The 20,825-nt window shown below is 38.2% G+C and overlaps 1 pseudogene; it reads right to left on the reverse strand.

Moving 5' to 3' along the window:
* Positions 1-4,121: 4,121 nt before the first annotated feature.
* LOC122148505 lies at positions 4,122-10,442 on the reverse strand (annotated as a pseudogene).
* Positions 10,443-20,825: the final 10,383 nt, after the last annotated feature.

Below are 20,825 nucleotides of genomic sequence, written 5' to 3' on the forward strand. Positions count from 1 at the left end.
AGACAGACTTCAGCTGTTGTGGCGTGAGGCGGGGCGGCACAACACCGACAACTGTCGCGTCTGGTGTAGACATGGTGTAATAAAGGCAGGAAATCGTTTCAGAATTAATATACTTTTAATAAAACTACAGAACAGCACGAAACCAGAAGTGGTGTGCCTCACGTGGGCAGGCTTTATATGCTCTGAGAAAGGACACTGCAATAGAGATACAAAACACCAGGTCTGTTAAAGAACAATACTTTTTGATTTAGACAAATTATTATTAGGCTGGAACTACTGTACTTTTTTATGACTGGCCATAGTCCCATTAGTATTTTGCCAAGCAAATTAAGTGCCCGTTGTAGCATGTTGTAAAATTCCTGATTGACATGGCAGATAAAACACCAACAATATACTATGGGCACACTACTTACAGAACTCAGGCAATTTTTTCAAACTTGATGTGCTGTTGTGGTAGACCAGTTTCAAATCAAGAAACATTGAAGCATTCCTTTATGGCTCTCCCAAAAATGTCATGGCGAGGGTCTCTGACAATGGGTGGAATAATGCAGACATCTTTTTTTTTGTGAGGAATGAGGTTTATTGCATCTCCCAGATGCACAGCTCCCAAAGAAAGATAGCAGAAACCACCTCCTCCTACTTGATGGCCACAGAAGCCATGTCTACAAAGTTGAATTCCTCCAGCTTATGAAAGAACTCAATGTAGAGCTCATTGGCTACCCTCCTCATACCAACCATCTATACAGCAGACAACGCTGTCATTAAGAGCCTCAAACATCATGGGGATGAAGAGTCATGTAAACCGACTTCTAATCTCAGAAAGAAACACTCAAGTCATGGAGTTTCCAGATGCCAAAAATCAGACTACAAAGCCAAGTAGTAAGAAAGATATAGCAAAGTGCCAAATAAGAGAGGCATAATATTATGGTTTCATTCAGACTATTCTACAGACATTTCTTAAATGTCTAATAGAAATATACCATGGAAGTTGGAAGAAGGTGGAAATGCCTTACTCCTGACAAAAGGTTGCCCAAGCAGAAGTTTTCCTCCTTGTTGTCTGAAGCCTTGGCTAAAGCATCAACATCAGAGAATGCTCGGGTTGGGATTCCTAGTGTAATGGGGCTGACGAGTCGTGAGACGTGCGGGTCCATGTGCAAGCTTTTATTATATAGAGATGTTGTCGTAACAGGCATGGGTCAAACAGGTATGGGTATGGGCAAGACACAAGAATAATCCAAGGGGAAGCAAGCTTCTCCGATCAGCAGACAATATCCAGAGGGCTAAGCAACAGGGGTAATCCAGAATCCAGAGCAAAGGGGTCAAAACACGAGAACAGGGGCAAAGCAAGAAAAGGACTAAACTATGAAAAACTAAACTGAAACACGACTATGAAAACTATAAACTTAAACAAGACTAAGAAAATCAAGAACATAAACAAGACTGAAAAAACAAACACGTAAAGGCTTGAAATTGCAGCTATCACTTGGAGAGGGATAAGTGCTGAACACTACTCGGCCACCTGAAGGTGTCTGAGTGAGTGTGGTGGGTACAGCTGTGTGCAATCAGAGGGTTCAGCAGTGTGTGTGTGATCAGTGCCTTCAGCTGTGTGTGCAATTAGTGCAATGGGTGATGGGAACTGTAGTCAGGGGTGAAGTGCAACAGTGGGTGTAGTGCAGGAGTCCATGTAGTGAGCGGGTGACCTCTGGTGGTGAATGAATGGAAGTTCATACACCAGATTCATGACACCTGGCACTGAGATGTTCCCTCTGAACATTACCACCATTCCCTCTGAGGTCTTCACTCCTAGTCTTACTACTGAGAGGGTCCTCCTTAGATGCCCTTCCAAATTATGTGGTATTCTTGCAGGCTATGGACACTGTTGAAGTGACTATGAACAACAGTCCATCACCAGAGGAGGCCACAGTGGTCAGAGGTTCCATATTGTAAAAATATATTGACATATCTTACAAACTTGACATACCGCCCAGCCCTAGTGGAAAGCATAAACTGAATGATTTAATCTTCACAGTTTTACACTTTACTACCTTTTTTGACTACCTTTTGACACATGGAGTCGACTCCAATTCCTGCCCCATGATGTCAATGGCCATTCATCCATACTAGTTTTATATATAAAATTGCAAATACTGTATCAAGTCATTTGCATTTGGCAGCCACAGTTGAGCTCAATCTTTGGGATGCTTCTCTTTTTTTACATACTCCTGCTTTTTCATCAACTTCCTACTAAGGCAGAATGATGGGAAACCCTAAGTACCCACTGTTTTCCAAGGATGGAGACATAACCAATGGAGCACATTTTCCAGTCCACAGCAAAGAAATCGTATCTTGATTTAAGTGTACACCTAAACTTCAGCTATTATCATGCTCCAGATTTGTTAAAATGAAAATATTAGTGCAGATAATGTACTTGAAACCGATATTTAAAATTAAAATATATTATATCACTACATTTATTTTGTCAGAGTAAACTGTTGTAACATCTGGAATATAATGATGTTTCAACTATGAAAATTTGGGAAAAAAATAAGTGAATGCAAATAATATTTTGTATTTATGTATCTGTTTGTTAATTCAGTTGCTATTTAGCTGATTGATTTGCAATATCATTTCACAGTGTCAATCTGAGAGATTTTCGACTGGCTCAAATCAAGATCTTTACCATTGAGGAGATTAATAGAAGAGAACATTTTATCCCAAATGTTTCTATTGGATATTAAATCTATGATACCTGTGGTTTAAGATTGTCTTTTATTACCATAAGTGCTGCTATACGCATCATTGAATGGTCATGTGTTTGCACAGGAGACAAAAACAATGGGCAGTTTTATACATGCTATCATAGGAGAAACAGAAACTTTAGCCAAGGTGATTCTGTCCAGAACTACAGGACCATTTAACATCCTGGTGGTCAGGAACAATTACACTTATAGGAACAATTACACTATGTAACAGCTATGGAGTTTTATGTTTTGTTTCAGTTTCTGTTCTCCTGCCCTGTTTAGTTTCCATGGATTTTGATTAATAGCTGCTGTCCTTCATTAATTAGCCCCATTATATATACACTCCCTGTTTTAGTTCAGTTCATTGTCTGTTATTGCTTTACGTGTGTGTTGTATTACGCTTGTATCAATTTAAAAAGTTTACAGCAATACGTGAAATTGCATAGACATGAACAGCCATCAATCACTTAATTAACCCTCACATTGAGTTCCTCAATTAGGTTAAAGTTATATTAGATACACCAGTACAGATCGGAGTCTGGAGGTACGTTACTTGCGTTGCCTGTGTAACGAGGGTTCCCTTTGTTGTCGTTGAAAAGGGGGTTTCCGAGGTTGCTGATTGGCTGGAAGTTCAGTAGTCGTTGAAGTGACGTCTTGGGAAGCCCGTGGTTGGGCGTTGGGCTGAAGATGCGCAGTTGTGGGCTGGTTGAAGTTTCCGACGGGCACGCGAGGTCAGACTTGGAGACACAGCATTGCAAAACTTAACTCAGAACACGACTCTCAACGGAAAAGAAAAGAAACTAAAGTAAAAGAATAGTAAAGTTTGATGAGACTAGGTGGTGTTTCTTCTCATCGTGGCTAAGTAGCAGCAGGCGTGCAGGCCGAAGCATGCTGGAACCGCGCTCAAAGAACGCTAAAAGTGATGACTAAGAGCAGCAGCTGAAAAGCCAAAACTAAAAGCAAAAGCAAAAAGCATGACTAAAAGCTTAAACTACAAGCAAAAAGCATGACCCAATAAAGCTTAAAAACTACAAGCAAAAGCTAAAAGCAAAATTTGATGGTGTCCTGTGTATTTAAATTGGCTTTTGGCCATGCCTCAAATGTTGTCTTGACCAATTAGATATTGCCTTTGCTTCTGGGGTTGTGATTTTTGTCCTACCCATTCATAAATCATGTTATCTTATTAAATCACGTGGTCCGACATTTTCCCGCTCTTGTCAGAGTATAATTTTGGACATGAATATCCTATGATAAGAACTATGATACATTTGGACAAATAACTGATGGTCAGAAACATTTCAAGCAGGTACATTTCCACAGGGTACATGGTTAGCGGAAATAGCAGCGACGTAAACTTTAAGATTGGAGGGCAGACAGCCTTCACTCCAGTGCTTGCTGCAAGAAGGAAAGCACAACTCTTATGGGACATCTTTACCATCTTGACGAGAGGAATACCACTCGATCGACAGGTTCCATTTCAAGGCCTAAATGTATGGATAGGCAGTGCTCGTGCCGAGTGACTGTGGCCAGATTGGGGTCATGAAGTTCCCAGAGGTTTGGACATGGGTGCCACAGGGGCACAGCTTATGATAGTTGTCGGCCACAAGGTTGAGCAGACATGGAATGTGAATGGCACGAAGTGACCTTGGATGCTTCTGACTCAAAGGAGGAGGGTGGCGGGTGAGCTGCGGTTATAACGGGAGCAAAGATACCTTGTCGAGTTGATGTACGCAATGGTTGCAGTGTTGTCTGTATGGACCAGTACATGGGTTGCCTTTGTAAGCATCCTTTGAGATGGGGTTTTCCAAGGCACACTGCTAACAACTCTAGGCAGTTCTCATAGAAGCAGCCCCAGCAACGTGACTGCCATGGGCAGTGGGACCGCTGTCCTTGGGCTTTGAACGAATTCATGCAGCTCAACACCGACCGAGCACATTCCTCTGACTGAGCGTGCACGCCGTTTCAACCGAATCCAACTCCATACCAATAAAAGAGACCTTTGTGTCAGGGAGAGTTTGCTCTTTTCCCAGTTGACCCGAAAGAAGCCTAACAGGCTGAGGTGACTGAGCACCCTGTGCTTGCAGACATCCAGTGACTGTGCTAGTATGAGCCGTCGTCTAAGATAGCAGCAGGCGTGCGAACACCCTGTTCTCACAGAGGAACAAAAGCCTCCTCCGCAACTTCAAAGTAGACAAGGGGGAGAGCAGGGACAGCCCGAAAAGACAGGACCTTGAAAAGATATGCCTTGTACTTTGAATGCGAAACCACAGAAAGGTCTGTGGTGCTTAAGGATGGAGACATGAAAGTAGCCAACCTGCTTCAGGTCGATCCCTGCAAACCAATCTCGGGGGACGGGACACACCCAAAGATGAGTTTCTGCTTTAGCATCTGGGAATGGCAGCCTGTAAAGGGCCCGGTTCAAGACACGCAAGTACAAGATCAGTTGTAACCCACCGCCTTTCTTGAGTACAAAGAAGTAGGGGCTGTAAAACCCTGTCTTCATATCGGCTGGAGGGACCGGCTTTATCGCGTCCTTCGCCAGCAGGACTGCGATCTCCGCATGCAAGACAGCATCGGCTGCCTTCACAGATGTGAAGTGGATGCCCCTAAACTTGGGTGGTCCCCGGGATTTGCGAACATTGTCTGATGGTCCAAAGGATCGCGAGCAAGATGGACGGGCCAGTGCTAGCCAAGCTTCCAGGTACCATAGGAGTGGGACCAGTGGACCCACCGACATACCCGCAGTGGTGTTTGCGAGCGAGGTGAAATGCAGGGACCCAGCTTGGGCAGCTTGTGGGCCGACAGAAGCGGTGTCTGAGTGTGCAGTGCAAACACTTACATGGTTCCAAGGTTGGGCAGAGGGTGCGTGAGTAGGGCCTTTGCCAGCTCCCTCGAAGAGCCCACTGCTGCCTACTGGCGACAGAGGATGAGTGTGATCTGGCTCTGGAGCATCCACATCTCTCCATGCCCTCTCGAGACCAGAGATAGAGAATTTTCCGACCGGCCCTCCTCTAGGAGAAAGAGCAGCTGCCTCTATCTCTGGGTCGCCCATCACCAGGCATCTTGCTCTTCCGCTAGCTGCCAAGTTTGGCAGAGGCCTGGCCCGCTGGGTCTTCTGTGCAGTTGAGAACTGCTGGGCAAAACTCTCAACCGTGACACGGAAGAGGCCGTCTGGGATACAGGGGTATTGAGAAACCGAACTTTGTCAGCATCCCTCATCGGAGGCAGCCTCTCCACAAAGATGGCGCTTCTGGACCATAAGAGTGGACATCGCATGACCCAGAGAACTCACAGTGACCTTCAGTGCTTGAGCCTGGTGGACCTGCAGTAATGGCATGGCATGTAGGGCGGAGGCAGCCTCTCCACAAGCCGTATAAGCACTGCCAGTCAGACCATAATTTAAAACAATGTTTACAATACAATAATTATCTTAATTTGAGCACAAAACCTAATGGTTTTATTTAAAATAAGCTACATTAAAAGAAAAATGAGGCTATCAGGCTTTTATTTATTTTTTTTATAAAAAGCTTATAATTTGGTGCACAAATCACAAAATTAGCAAACTAAAGTTTCTGCTCTCAAATATATATATATATATATATATATATATATATATATATATATATATATATATATATATATATATTTTTTTTTTTTTTTTTTAATTGTTTTTCTTTTTTAATTGTTGGGATGATTGTTCTAAAAACTTGTTTATATTCTACACAAATGTATAATGTATTTATAATTTTGGTGATATGATTTTCTATAGAGACACTTATCTTACTGAAGTAAATGTCACATATGTTCTTCACAGGCTGTTATACTGATGATTTCCCTGGTTGAAACAGCTTATAGGCACAGAAGTGATGCATGATTGTAAGTTGTACTTTATATTTCATCATATCCTTTGATATAACATGAAAGTACAACTCGTATTAAAGAAGAAATGTTCATTTAAACGTTCTCTGTCCTGTTATTGCCTGAAGCAGATAATGCAATCACATACTTTGGAAACTTTTTTTTTTTTTTTCCAAATTTGTTTAAAAAAAAAATGCCTTCAATTCAAGGACGTAGAATTTAGTATGGGAGAAACTGAATTTTTCCTAGCAATAATCTTGATAAACGAATTAAAATATTTATATGTAACCACTGTTGTTGTCGTCATCATACCACAGGCATTATCTAAGAAGTTAAAGTAAATACATCAGCATATTGCGCTCTTTCAAGAACGTGCATTTAATGCATGGCCAAAGTAAGAACATCATAAGTGCTTAAAACATGCAAAGTGGGATTGCCAACTGTTCCCGTATTTAAAGTAACATTCCACATTAAATCTATACAGAAAGCAGTTTATCGTGCCACACTCAGATTACAAGCTAAACACTTATATAAAAAAAAAAAAAAAAAAAAAACGTATATATATTCAATTCAAGTTTATTTGAATAGCGCTTTTTACGATACAAATCATTGCAAAGCAACTTAACAGAAAATTAAGTTTCTACAATATTTAATAGTGGCTTATCAGTGGTGACTGTCAGTTTATATGTATACGGCAGAAATGTTCAGAAAAATCAATAAAAGACGTAAACAAACAGACGATTAACACTTTTAACAGCAATGGAATCAAACTTATAGCAAAGTGTGGTAGTTCTGTATGTGGTCTCTGGGTTAGCATCATCTGAGGTCCTCTGAGGGGTTGGCATCATCTCTTCTCAGGTGTTCTGGATCCAGACTGGAGCTTGTGTAAATCCTAGTTACCAAAATCCAAAACAGAGAAACAAAGAGAGACATAATTAGCATAGCTGCTGTTCCAGCCAAGTAAAATTAATTAGTTTAACCCAAGCTAAAGAATAATAATGCGCATTTGATCAGATATAACTGCAGTCCAAAATTATGAGATGCATTATTTGAATGCTTGGCCAAAGAGGTGTGTTTTTGATCTAGATTTAAACAGAGAAATGTGTCTGAACCCCGAACATTATCAGGAAGGCTATTCCAGAGTTTGGGAGCCAAATGCGAAAAAGCTCTACCTCCTTTAGTGGATTTTACTATCCTAGGTACTACCAAAAGTCCAGAGTTTTGTGACCTTAGGGAGCGTGATGGGTTGTAGCGTGGTAGAAGACTAGTTAGGTACGCAAGAGCTAAGCCATTAAGGGCCTTATAAGTAATAATATTTTGTAACTGATACGGAACTTAATAGGTAGCCAGTGCAGAGACTGTAAAATTGGGGTAATATGATCATATTTTCTTGACCTGGTAAGGACATTTTGGCAAGGCCGCTGCATTTTGGACTACCTGTAGCTTGTTTATTGAGGATGCAGGACAACCACCTAGAAGTGCATTACAATAGTCCAGTCTAGAGGTCATGAATGCATGAACTAGCTTTTCTGCATCAGAAAACAGGTAACATGTTTCGTAGCTTGGCAATGTTTCTAAGATGGAAGAATGCTGTTTTTGTAACATGGAAAATATGATTTTCAAAAGACAAGTTACGGTCTAATAAAACACCCAGATTTTTGACTGTAGAGGAAGTAACAGTACATCCGTCTAATTGCAAATTGTAATCTACGAGATTCTGTGTAATGTTTTCTGGTCCAATAAGTAATATCTCCGTCTTATCTGAATTTAATAGGAGAAAATTATTGGTCATCCAATCTTTTACATTTTTAACACACTCTGTTAGCTTAGATAATTTTGAAGTTTCACCTGGTCTTGTTGAGATATATAGTTGAGTATCATCAGCATAACAGTGGAAACTAATCCCGTATTTTCTAATGATATTACCAAGGAGCAACATGTATATTGAAAATAGCAGAGGACCTAGGACAGATCCTTGTGGCACTCTATATTTTACTGGTGATAAATGAGATGACTCCCCTTTCAGATAAACAAAGTGGTAGCGATCGGACAGGTAGGATCTAAACCATCTTAAAGCCTGGCCTTGGATACCTGTATAGTTTTTTAATCTATCTATGAGTATGTCGTGATCTATGGTGTCGAACGCAGCACTAAGATCAAGTAAAACTAGCAATGAGATGCAGCCTTGGTCTGATGCAAGAAGCAAGACATTTGTAATTTTAACAAGTGCAGTATCTGTGCTATGATGGGGCCTGAAACCTGACTGAAATTCTTCATAGAGATCATTTTTTTGCAGGTAGGAGCACAATTGAGCGGACAACTTTTTCTAAAATTTTAGACATAAATGGAAGATTTGAAATGGGTCTGTAATTTGCCAGTTCACTAGGATCTAGTTGTGGTTTCTTAATAAGAGGCTTAATAACCGCCAGCTTGAATGGTTTTGGGATGTGACCTAAAGATAACGACGAGTTAATAGTACTGAGAAGCGGTTTTTCTGCTACAGGTAACAACTCTTTCAGTAATTTAGTGGGTACAGGATCTAATAAACATTGTTGGTTTAGATGCAGTGATAAGTTTATTTAGCTCTTGTCCTATAGTTGTAAAGCACTGCAGTTTATCTTTAGGTGCGATGGATAAAACTAAAGTATTAGATGCTGTAGAATCTACATTTGTTATTGTATTTCTGATGTTATCTATTTTATCAGTGAAAAAATTCATAAAGTCATTGCTATTTAACTGTGAGGGAATATTTAGATCGGGTGGCGTCTGGTTATTTGTTAATCTAGCCACTGTGCTAAATAAAAACCTTGGATTGTTTTGGTTGTTTTCTATGACTTTTTCAATTTGATGGGGGCAACAGCTTCTAATGTATTAGAGAAGATAGTGCCCATGTTGCTAGTCATTTTGTCTAGTTCATGTGTATTTATGGGTACACAGAGCAGTTGAGATAAATCAGGCAGGTTATTTGCGAATCTGTCTTTGGTGGCTGGAACAATAGTTCTGCCCGGACGATAACGCGAAGCTATATAATTATCATCAATACGCAAAATGCACGATACAAGGAAATGGTCAGTAACATCATCACTTTGAGGTACGATATCTATGTCAGTAAGATCGATTCCATGCGATATAATTAAATCTAGCGTATGATTAAAACGATGAGTGGGCCCGGGGACATTTTGCTTTACTCCAAAACAGTTTAATAAGTCAGTAAACGCAAGACCTAATGCATCATTTGTATTATCAATATGAATGTTAAAATCTCCGAAAATTAGCGCTTTATCAGCGGTAACCAGCAGGTCTGAGAGGAAATCTCCCAAATTCTTTTCTTTTTTTTTTTCGGAATTCTGTATATGGCCCTGGTGGTCTATACACAGTAGCCAGAGAAAGAGACACAATAGATTTCTTTTGCATATCTGAGAGTGTAACATTAAGCATAAGTATTTTAAATGATTTAAACCTGTATCCTGTTTTCTGGGTAACATTGAGAATATCACTATATATTGTTGCAACACCTCCCCCACGACCAGTCTGACGGGGCTCATGTTTATAACAGTAGTTTGGTGGAGTAGACTCATTTAGACCAATATAATAATTTGGTTTCAGCCAGGTTTCAGTCAAGCAGAGTACAACAAAACTATTATCTGTGATCATTTCATTTATAATAACTGCTTTGGGTGTGAGTGATCTAATGTTTATGAGCCCAAACTTTAAAAATTGTTTGTTCATTTATTTCACGTTTTTCTGGTATAATCATGATAAGATTTTTTCTAGATCCTACATTAAATTTATATTTTGACCTCACTATTCGGGGAACAGACACAGTCTTAATAGATTGGACAGCGCAAGTAACTTCAAACATTTAAGCGGGTAGAACAAAAGCCATCATAGCAGTTATTTGAGAATTGGCTTACTAGTCCTATGGAGCGTAGAGTCCTGGAGATGTCGTCCGACAGGAGTTCTGCTCCGACTCTGCTGGGGTGCAGGCCATCAGCGCGAAAAAGCTTAGGACGCTCCCAGAAAAGATTCCAATTATTAACAAAGAGCAGTTTCTGTTCTTTACACCATGACAATCTGGCTCCTGAAGTCCCTCTTCAGCATCTCTGTCTGCCGCTGCGTGGTGTCGTTAACCCCGGCGTGAAGCACGACCGCTCTGGGGCTCTCGTCGGCCTTCAGGATCGCGGGTATCTGAGCAGAAACACCGAGAACACAAGCACCAGGGAAACAGTGAGTGTGCACTTTACCTTCGGCTAACGTAGCACGGACGTGTCGGACGATGGAGTCTCCGACGATCACAGCATCGCATTCCGTCTCGTGGAGGGGAGAGAAGCGGTTCCGTGTGGAGATCTCAAAGACCGGAGGGGGAGAAGTCGTCGCACGGGGCCTGGCTCGCGTCCTCCGCTGCGGATGCACCCAGGGTCCGTGGTGTGTAGCCGGCGCCAGAGTGAAAGGACATCTGGGCAGATCGCGTCCTGGGTGCACCGGGCCTGTGCAGAGAAACACACGGGGTGGAGGTGGTGGGACTGTTAGTAGCGCACTGCATACTTACCCCAGACTTGTGAGCGTCAGCCCGGGAGGTTTCCGGCGCGGCTCTCCGCTCTCTCAGCTGGGCCTGCCTCTGCTCCAGGACTCGAATCTGCTTCTCCACGGCCTCCACCGCATTAAAACAAGCAACAAAAAGTAAACAAAAAAAAAAAAAAAAAGCAAAAAAAAAAAAAAAAATCAATTGTAATGTGTGTGAATAGAGTACTAGCTATAAGCTATTAGCGGACTCGGGAAATCAAAAAATAAAACTAGTGCTAACAAGGCGCTCTGATTGTTTTTGTTGTAGAATACGATATATAATAGGATATATTCACACGTTATAGAAACGAAAATGGTGTATAAAATAGATTTCAACAATAAAAAAAAGATAGACAATAGAGAAATAACGTGACAGAGCTCAAACTAGAGGCATACGACAGCAACAAACAGGAAGTGACTGCAGTCCTACGTGATCTCTAATTGAAAAAGAGTAAAAAATCAAGATTTTTATATATAAAGCACCCTTAGTTGAAACTAAATAACATTTGGCAAGCTCTTTTGTGCATATTTGCATTTGCACAAACGTCAGATATTTCTATTTAAAATTTTTGCAGCACTGAGCAGTGTAGCCAATCACAGACACGTCTATTGAACCAATAAATAACAGGCTCAGTACATTTGAATTTGTAAAGGGAACACTCTTAGCCTAGAATGCATGCAATCTGAAATGCATTCAATTTTTTCTTCGTGATATTAAAAGGAACAATGTCCCCTCAAAAAGTTCAGCTATAGTTTAGTTATTCTATATAAATGCTAAAATGTATATCAGAATCCATTCATGTACACATTTAAAAAAAAAAAAAAAAAAAAAAAAGCAACACACACCTTTTAGAATTAATTTGTTTATTTTGGCATTTATCTCTCTCTCACTCGCACACACACACACACACACACACACACACACACACACACACTAAATAACAAATATTTTGACTCCCTTATTTTCACCGCTGGATAGAGAGGCATACACAGGAAGATCGATTCAAAGCATCTTTTTCACAAACTGAAGGAGAGCTTTGAACAGTAAGTTTTAAAACCAAAACATAACTGTAGCTCTTGAAACTGAAGTCCTTATCTTAATCCTCTTCAGGGAGATCCAGCAAGACAGCAGGCGACACAGAGCCACAGCAATCCAGCTCAGTGCGAAGAGGTATGAGCTAAGGCAGTGGTTCTCAACTCCAGTCCTCGGGACCCACTGCTCTGCACATTTTGTTTGTCTACCTTATTTATCGCACCTGATTCAGATCATCAGCTCATTAGGAGAGAGATCCATGAACTGAACTGAGTGTGTCAGATTCAGAAACATTCAAAATGTGCAGAGCAGTGGGTCCCGAGGCCTGGAGTTGAGAACCACTGAGCTAAGGTATACAACCTTGAGACAAATCAGTGAGACACTGAGGTGAGTGAACAGATATAGTGCTCAGGTAAGTGACTTCAGGTGTTCGTAATTAGTACTCTGGTGATTGTGAACGGGTGCAGGTGGCTGGTGTAGCTGGTGGATCTGGGACACTTATATTGGGCTGCTTATACTTTATGTCCCCACCAACCTAAAACTAAAACATACATCCTTGCTTCACATAAAACACACACACACACAAATCTTATTCTTAAATATAATAATATTACTGTAGCTGTTTATTACAAGTATATTTAACAAGTCGTTTTATTATACCTACACCAGTTATACACATTTATAATTCATATTCTTATTTTTAGGTGTTTTTTCTCCTTTTTCTGATGGGTTCTAACAACATCAGAATTATGGAACCCAGAATAATTTGATTCTTGAATAAAAACAATGAGAGCCATGAGAGCATCCCCACTGTTGTTGGTACTGTGCTCTACCCTTTGGTTTAGCAATGTAAAGGCATTAAAATAAAAGCAATGATTGATGAAACGTAAAATGTAATTTTGAAAGTACTGAGAGGAGAATTTCATGTTCCTGTTAATTAAAGTACAACTCAACGCTCTGCGCTTGTAGGCATATGATGGAACAAGCATCTCTTTGCCCTTACTAAGGATGGTCAGGTATATTAATGTTGGTGGCACATAGTAGGCTCAGAGATACCGCTCTATCTCCTGGATCTTGCATTCAGTCAGACTGTTGGTTTGGGGATGATAGCCTGAGGAAAGGCTGACAGACCCCTCCCAGTAGACTGAAGAAACCATGCCAGAACCTGGATATGAACTGTATCTATCTGAAATTATATCTTCAGGGAGACCTAAGTGTCGAAAGACATGCTGGAAGAGAGCTTTGGCTACCTCCGAAGCAGTGGTTAATCCGCGTAAGGGGATTAATTTACAGGTTTTTGAGAATCTATCCACCATGACAAATATGGTAGTGAATCCGTTAGAGGGGGAAAGATAAGTGGCAAAATCGATTCCAATGTGGGTCCAGGGTCAGCGTGGATTAGGTAAGAGAACCAGTTTTCCTGCAGGTAAATGGTATGGATTGGATGTGATCGTGCAGACCGAACAACCCTTGACATAGCGGGCAACATCCTGAGCCATGCTGGGAAACCAGTATCTGTTCTGGAGGAGCGAGAGGGTTTGTTGGCTGCCTGGGTGACCTGATCCCAGAGAAGAAGTGTGAATGGAGTCCAGAAGAGTGAGATGTGAGTGGTAGGTACATACAATCTCCCTTCCGGATCTCCTGGCAGAGCGTGTTCATTGAGAGTGGCAGCACTAATTTGGTCATTCCCATCCCATGATAAAGCATCTGCTTTGAGGTTCTTATGCCCAGGGCAGTACTCAGTAAATTTTGCAGTGTTAAATCAACTCTATAAGAGTTGAATTTAACACTCAGCCTGAGTGTATTTGGACTCACTCAGAATTGGTGATAAATTGACTCTCGTCATAGTGTTACATTTTCAGAGTTAAATTAACTCTATTTAAAGTAAAAAATTAACACTGCTCAACAATGAATAGTGTTATCAGAGGTTAACACTAGGGGAAATTAACTCTGTTCAGTGTTACCACTATTTAACCCTGCAGGTAAATTTACTCTGATTAGTGTTAATATTTCACCTACGTAGTGTTAATTTACATTCATAATAGTGAAACATTATCTAATTTTAAAACCCATTTGGTGTCAATCAACGATGTCACATTTAAAACATTTATTAAATATTTTTGTCAGGCTCAAGAAACATGAACCTACTAGCTAAGCAGCCTTGCTCTAACCTCAGCAATACAACAACCTTCACCTTGCTAACATCTTTTTTGTACACAGTGGTCTGAATGAAATTGTACATCTTGTGTAGAATAGTGTTATAAATGGTGCCAAAAATGGTGTGCCTTAAGTTTGTTCACCAAAAAAAATAGAATTCTTGTTAATTACTCACCCTTATGTCATTCCAAACCTATAAGACTTTTGTTCATTTTCAGAACACAAATGAAGATATTTCTAATGAAATCTGGCAGACTTTTATCCTTCCATTGACAGACTATACAACTACAACATTCAAGGCCTAGAATGGTGTTAAAGACATCATTAAATTACCATGTGTGACTCTGGTGATTTAGCTTCAGTTTTATTAAGCAACACCAGTGCTTTGTTTGCGCAAATAAGTAATAATAATAATTTACCACTTTAAGAAAATATAAGTCCCTGACAAGCTTACACGAGAGCACGACAACGGATGGGTGTTTTTTGTTGAAATGAAAACAGACGTTGTGTGAATGCATGCATAAAATTGAGGTTAAACCAGTGGAGTCGCATGGATTACTTTTATGAATGTCATTACTACCTTTCTGGGCCTTGAATGTGCTAGTTACATGGACTGTCAATGTAGGGACAGAAATCTCTCAGATGTCATTAAAATATCTAAATTGGTGTTCTAAAGATGAACGAAAATCTTACAGGTTTGGAACGAAATGAGGGTGAGTAAATGTTTTATTCACCTTCCTTGCTGGTGAAGTACTGCAAAAATATATTTTTTTATAAAAATACAAAATAATATATCTCCTATATAAATAAATACACACACACACACAGTTATCATATATACAGTTATTTATATGAAATATTACCTATTTTTTTTTCTTTAATATCAGCTTTCAGGATATTGACAATTTTTCTTGTGTCACTGAGAAGCAATCAGACCAGCTTAATCTTTTTTTATTTATTTTATTATTATTTTTTTTATATAAAAAGAATCAAAGCAAAACATAAATATATATATGGTATATAAACAATAAAAATACTACTTCAAACAATACTTAATTTGACATATTCTTGTAAACATGAACCTTATAAAGATCAAATTAATGTTCTAATTTTAAGTAGATTTATGCATTTCAACAGTACCCCAAATGCATAAGTAATAAAAACTTATTGTCCACCTTTAAGCTCCATCATCTAGTCTCAGTTGTTTACTGGAAGAACTTTCTTCAATATTGAATGTATCCTGCTAGAGTCAAAGAATGAAGACAGGGACTGATCTGACAGCACAGGGAAGGCTTGTTACTTAAAAAAATGTAAAAAAAAAAATGTGTTATTCGATATTTCCAAAGTTACTACAAAGTTCAAAAATGACAACTTATGTAGTAATAGTAGCACAATTATTAACATCAAATATTAAGCTTACCTTTTGGCGCAAGGCAAAACAAAATGGCGATGAGAGAACTTTTGCTCTGGTCTTCGGGGATGGCTTGAGGGGTGGAGTTTAATGGAGTAAAGTTAATAATGCAGAATTCAACTCTGATCATTTTCACCAACACTAGGGGGCATTTTTTCACTATTTGTTGTTAAGTTAACTCCTTAAGAGTAAATGGAGAGTAACGCTGCTTAATTAACATCATCAAATTTACTGTGTAGGTTACGTCGAATCGGAAACAGGTTAAGAATAGGGCCCATCAGGCTTGTCAGGGATTGAGACGTTTAGCTTCATGGAGGTATTGGAGGTTCTTGTGATCAGTTATGACTTCAAAGGGGTTTTGAGATCCTTCCAACCAGTGCTGCCACATCGAGGTAGTGACATGATGAATGCGATCTTCACTTGATCATTCACAGACTGATGTTGTTGTAATTCGAAGTTATAGTTAACACTGGAGTAGAAAACCACCGCAGGTGAGTGCCTCACTGGAGTAGGTCGCGGGTTTGGCCATGGGACATGCAGAGTCCGATGGTATGACGGAATGAGTCTATATACCCAGATAGCAAGGTGACATTGATTCAATGTTGAAATTCCATCAGAATCATCATTTTGCTTGATGTTGAAAATTCAATGCTAAATAACACTGGATCAATGTTGATAATTCAATGCTTTTTATGTTTTTTTTAATGGTTGAAAGGACAGATATTGGGTCTGTATTTCCCCCATGGTGGAATTTAGACTGTCAATCCTTCATTCAACACTTTAATGCAAATGCAAATAAATTTGGTACATTTTTGTGAAATGCAGTGAGCACATGCTCATCAGAGGATGAATCCTGTTAATTTTATGAACTCCTCACCACTAGCACCGAAAAAATAAAAAAAAAATAATAAAAACCTGCCTGCTGAGTGTGTGGATTAACAAAAAGAAACTGTGACCAGTGAGATGAACCAGCTGGACATTATTATTATGATTAGTAATAGTGGTAGTAGTTGTAGTAGTAGTAGTAGTGCTAATAGTAGCAATGTTTTTAGTAATTAATGGTTTCATTAACTGTTTTTTGGCTGGCTAGAGGAGCACATTCATCCAGAGATTGATAATGATGCTCCACTGAATGTCACAGAATCCTTATAATTCTTGTGGTCATCCAGTTATATCATTAACTTAAAATAAATATTTTTTTAATTATTATTTATAGTATTTATTATTTATATATTCATCATAATTATTATTTTTTTAAAGTCATGTGTAATTTATGTACATTTAACAAATTACCTAAAGAATAAATGTTAATAGCGAGAATTCAGGTTTCTTCACGTGCCTCAATCCAGTCCATTAGGTGGTAATAATGTAACTTCAAGCTGGCTGCCAACCGCCATTAAAATCAAAGTGCGCCGTAACAGATTTCAAACGTGCAACAGACAAAGGTGAGGCCTAAGGATAACGACAAAGTAGTTTTTAGAGTTAAGTAATAAAAGATTACTATAAAAAGTGGCATAAAATATAACGCCTAGAAATAATAATAATAATATAAAAATGTGTACTTTCTTCACAGAGAGTTCCCTTTATTTGATGACAGTTGACAGATGTTAATTATTTTCGAAGCGACGAACATAACGGATTCAGAGAAAAGAAGCACATCGATTGTATTTCATTTCACGTGCATTTCATTATTCATCTTCCTTAAAAACTTGTGTATTTTTCTGGACAAATCCAAGTGATCTGCCATGCTCATGAACACGCACCGCACAGACCAACGGCCAAGGTAAGGACTTTCCTTAAATATATGAAATTTCGGTTTGTTTTTCCACCAAACCCAAACAGATATGATCGTGAGAGTGTAATGTTTGTATTTGAACACTGCGTGTGACAGCATGAGCATGCTGATCACGATTATGACTTTTTTTCCTGAAAAAAAAAAAAGGTTAATATGTACAATTATTTGTGTTCTTACTTTGAGTTTGATAATAAAGGAAAACCTAACATTGTTTATGTAATTATGTTCTATGTAACCAGTTTTATAGATTACTTTTGTTTTACTTTACACTTTTGTCACACCTTAAGTCAGTAACTTGCTTCACAAAACTAATTACAACCAATGTTTTGTTGACCAATGGCTATGTTTTTCACCCTTCATTTTTGCCTTTTCGTATGCCCATCAGAGGGATATTTCCCAGGTTTGCTTGCATAAGGTAAGAATGAATTAATGTAAATTAATACCTGAGACAGGTGTTGCATACTCTTCATTTTTACTTTGTTTTTTAAATCTAGGTCAGAGGATGGTAGGTGGTTTTCACTTTCAAGACATTGTTTATTGTAAAATGACTGTAATACTGTCTGAACAAGTGTCCAAAGTGAAAGAACTCTGGAGGTCTGGGGTTTCATGAGACAGCAGCTACCAATCTCTCCTCATTACCTTTCACTCCCTCTAAAGGATTTGACAGAGTTGGAAGAACCAAAGCGGATTCTTCAAAGTGAAGATGCCAGATGTGTGATGGTAATTTAAATTTTAAGAGATATTTATTTTTATTTTAATTGTTTGTTTTTTTATTTAATTTGAGGAAAAAAAAGTGTTTTTATTCAACACACATCTTACATGTGAATGTGGTTTTTAATGTTTTCTAGCAGGAAAACTGCATTCCATTTATTTGTAACCATCCCATGTGTTGTGCAAATATGTCCCTGACACTCTTTTAGGTCTGCCGTTTTGTTATTGTGGGAGGAGCAACAGTTGAGGCATGTAGGATGCTGGTCTATAGTCTAACCAATGAGCCGGCCTCTCAGATGAACTGGGCAGTAGGAGACTGGAAGATTAGCCTGAACAAAAAAAAAAAAAAAAAACTCCATTTAGAGGCACCAGGTGTGCATGTTTGGTAAGTCAGAGTCTATAAAAAGCATTAGGTATCTTAAATGGAATGATATAAGTCTTAATTATATTTTCAAGAGGTCTTAACTTTGGGGATGGAAAAAATAAAATGCAAAATGGCTTAATATGATAATTTAGGGGATTGTTCACCCCTAAAATTAAAATGGTCATTTACTCACCTGCATTTTGTTCCAAATCTGTATGAGTTTCTTACTTCTGTTCACAAAAGAAGATATAAAAAACAACATTAACAAACCAGCAACAACCACAACAGCAGAAAAAAAAAAAATACTATGGAAATCAATGCTACTCTCAGCTGTTTGGTTACCAACATTCTTTAACATATCTTCTTTTGTGTTCAACAGAAGAAAGAAACTCGTACAGATTTGGAACATTTGTATATTGAGTACAGTAGGTAGACAACCAAAATGAGTAATACCACCATGCGTACCGCCACCGCAGGGCCGCGGCGTTAACTGCAAGTCAGTCGCGTGTTAAATTCATTCGCGAAACTACCGCCAGGTTGCGCAAAGGGACGGATTGCGAACTGAATGTAATTGTAAAATGAGATAAAAGGAGGAAGTAAAACAACAATAACATTATGATATAACATTGTAGCATCTTTAAAAACCATTAAAAAATGTACAGTGAGTTAATTTCAAAATGTATGATAATCTTAGGCTACAGTCTACTCATCAAAAATTAAAAGAAAGACCTTTACACAAAGGATATATGCATGCTATTATTATTAAACAGTCATTAAATATAAGGCCTTTATATACGTATAAAAAGCTAAATGTTTTCATTTCGGTTCATTCTTGGTTTAAAAAAATCCTTCAGGTTCCATTTGCAGATCGAAATGAGAACGGTCCACCATTTAGCAATAATTATTATTAATTCTGTAATTATTCTTGATTTTTCAAACTGCTAACACTTTGCATTTTTGAATTATGCCTTTACTGTGTGACCAAAAATTGAGTATTTTCTGTTTCAGCTGTTTGATTGCGCTGGTGCCTCACGCACATTCATTGGAAACAGTAGCCGTTCACCATGCCATTCGGCGCGAGCAGCGGTCCACTTTGGCATATTTTTGCTAATTATGATTTTTTTTTTTTTTTCGTTGATACTGAAACATGCGTTGATACTGAAACATGCGTGAACTACAAAGCCTATTTTAATTATTATTCATAAATTTTTTTGTTTGTTTATAGCTAAGCCTGTATTATTATATACTGCAATTTTATCTTGACGCTTTAAATTATTATTCATAAATTTTTTTGTTTGTTTATAGCTAAGCCTATATTATTATATACTGCAATTTTATTTATCCATTAGAATTATATATTTTTAATTCTTGTTCTGTTCTGATAAATTTGTTAAATTTAAAGGATTTGTTGTAAAGTGAAAGGAACTAAAAATATCCTGTTGGCACATTATAACATTATTAGGCCAGCCGTTATTATTTCTGAATGTAATAAAATGCAACTTATACATTACTTATATTTTTTTTTTCCTCTCACAAACTTAATTTATTTTTTAGCCTGTTTAAAAAAAAATAAACAAATAAATAAATAAAACATGAAGCAAACGAAAATAGGCGATTAATCGGTTAAATTTTTTTACTGTGGGTTAACAGTAATTATAATTATTATATACTTAGGAACAGAGTCTGGGCCTAATCAAGGCTATCCAGGTTTTTTTTTTTTTTTCATTGCATCTGAAAATGACTTTGTGCAGCACATTCACTTCGCACGCTCAACCTGCCTCGCGCGTTGCTCAGCTGTGGACGATTTCAAAATGTTTGATACAAAGGTTGATGTCCCATTTTATACAGGAATTGTTCATTTAAAAAAAAAAAATCGAATTATATTGTTAGTCTAAATGAACTTGTTAACAATATAATTAGAAATATTTAACATGCACTGTGACATTTTACCCTTTTTAACATAAACTCCTTGAGATTTTAAAGTCAGTATAATAGTACTGAAGTTCAAGTTTTAAAAAAAAGGATTAATATGCAAAATGTCAATATTCTCATATATTAGGCATATATTTTACTTTATATTTTACAATTCCTTTAATAAAACAACATGCATTTTTGTTATTCGTTACCTGTCCTTTATTTTGACAGACAACTTCTTGGGAAAATATATTTGTCTGTACACTGATTAAGAAATT

Source organism: Cyprinus carpio, chromosome A18 (assembly GCF_018340385.1).
Source record: "Cyprinus carpio isolate SPL01 chromosome A18, ASM1834038v1, whole genome shotgun sequence".
In the NCBI taxonomy this organism is placed as follows: domain Eukaryota; kingdom Metazoa; phylum Chordata; class Actinopteri; order Cypriniformes; family Cyprinidae; genus Cyprinus; species Cyprinus carpio.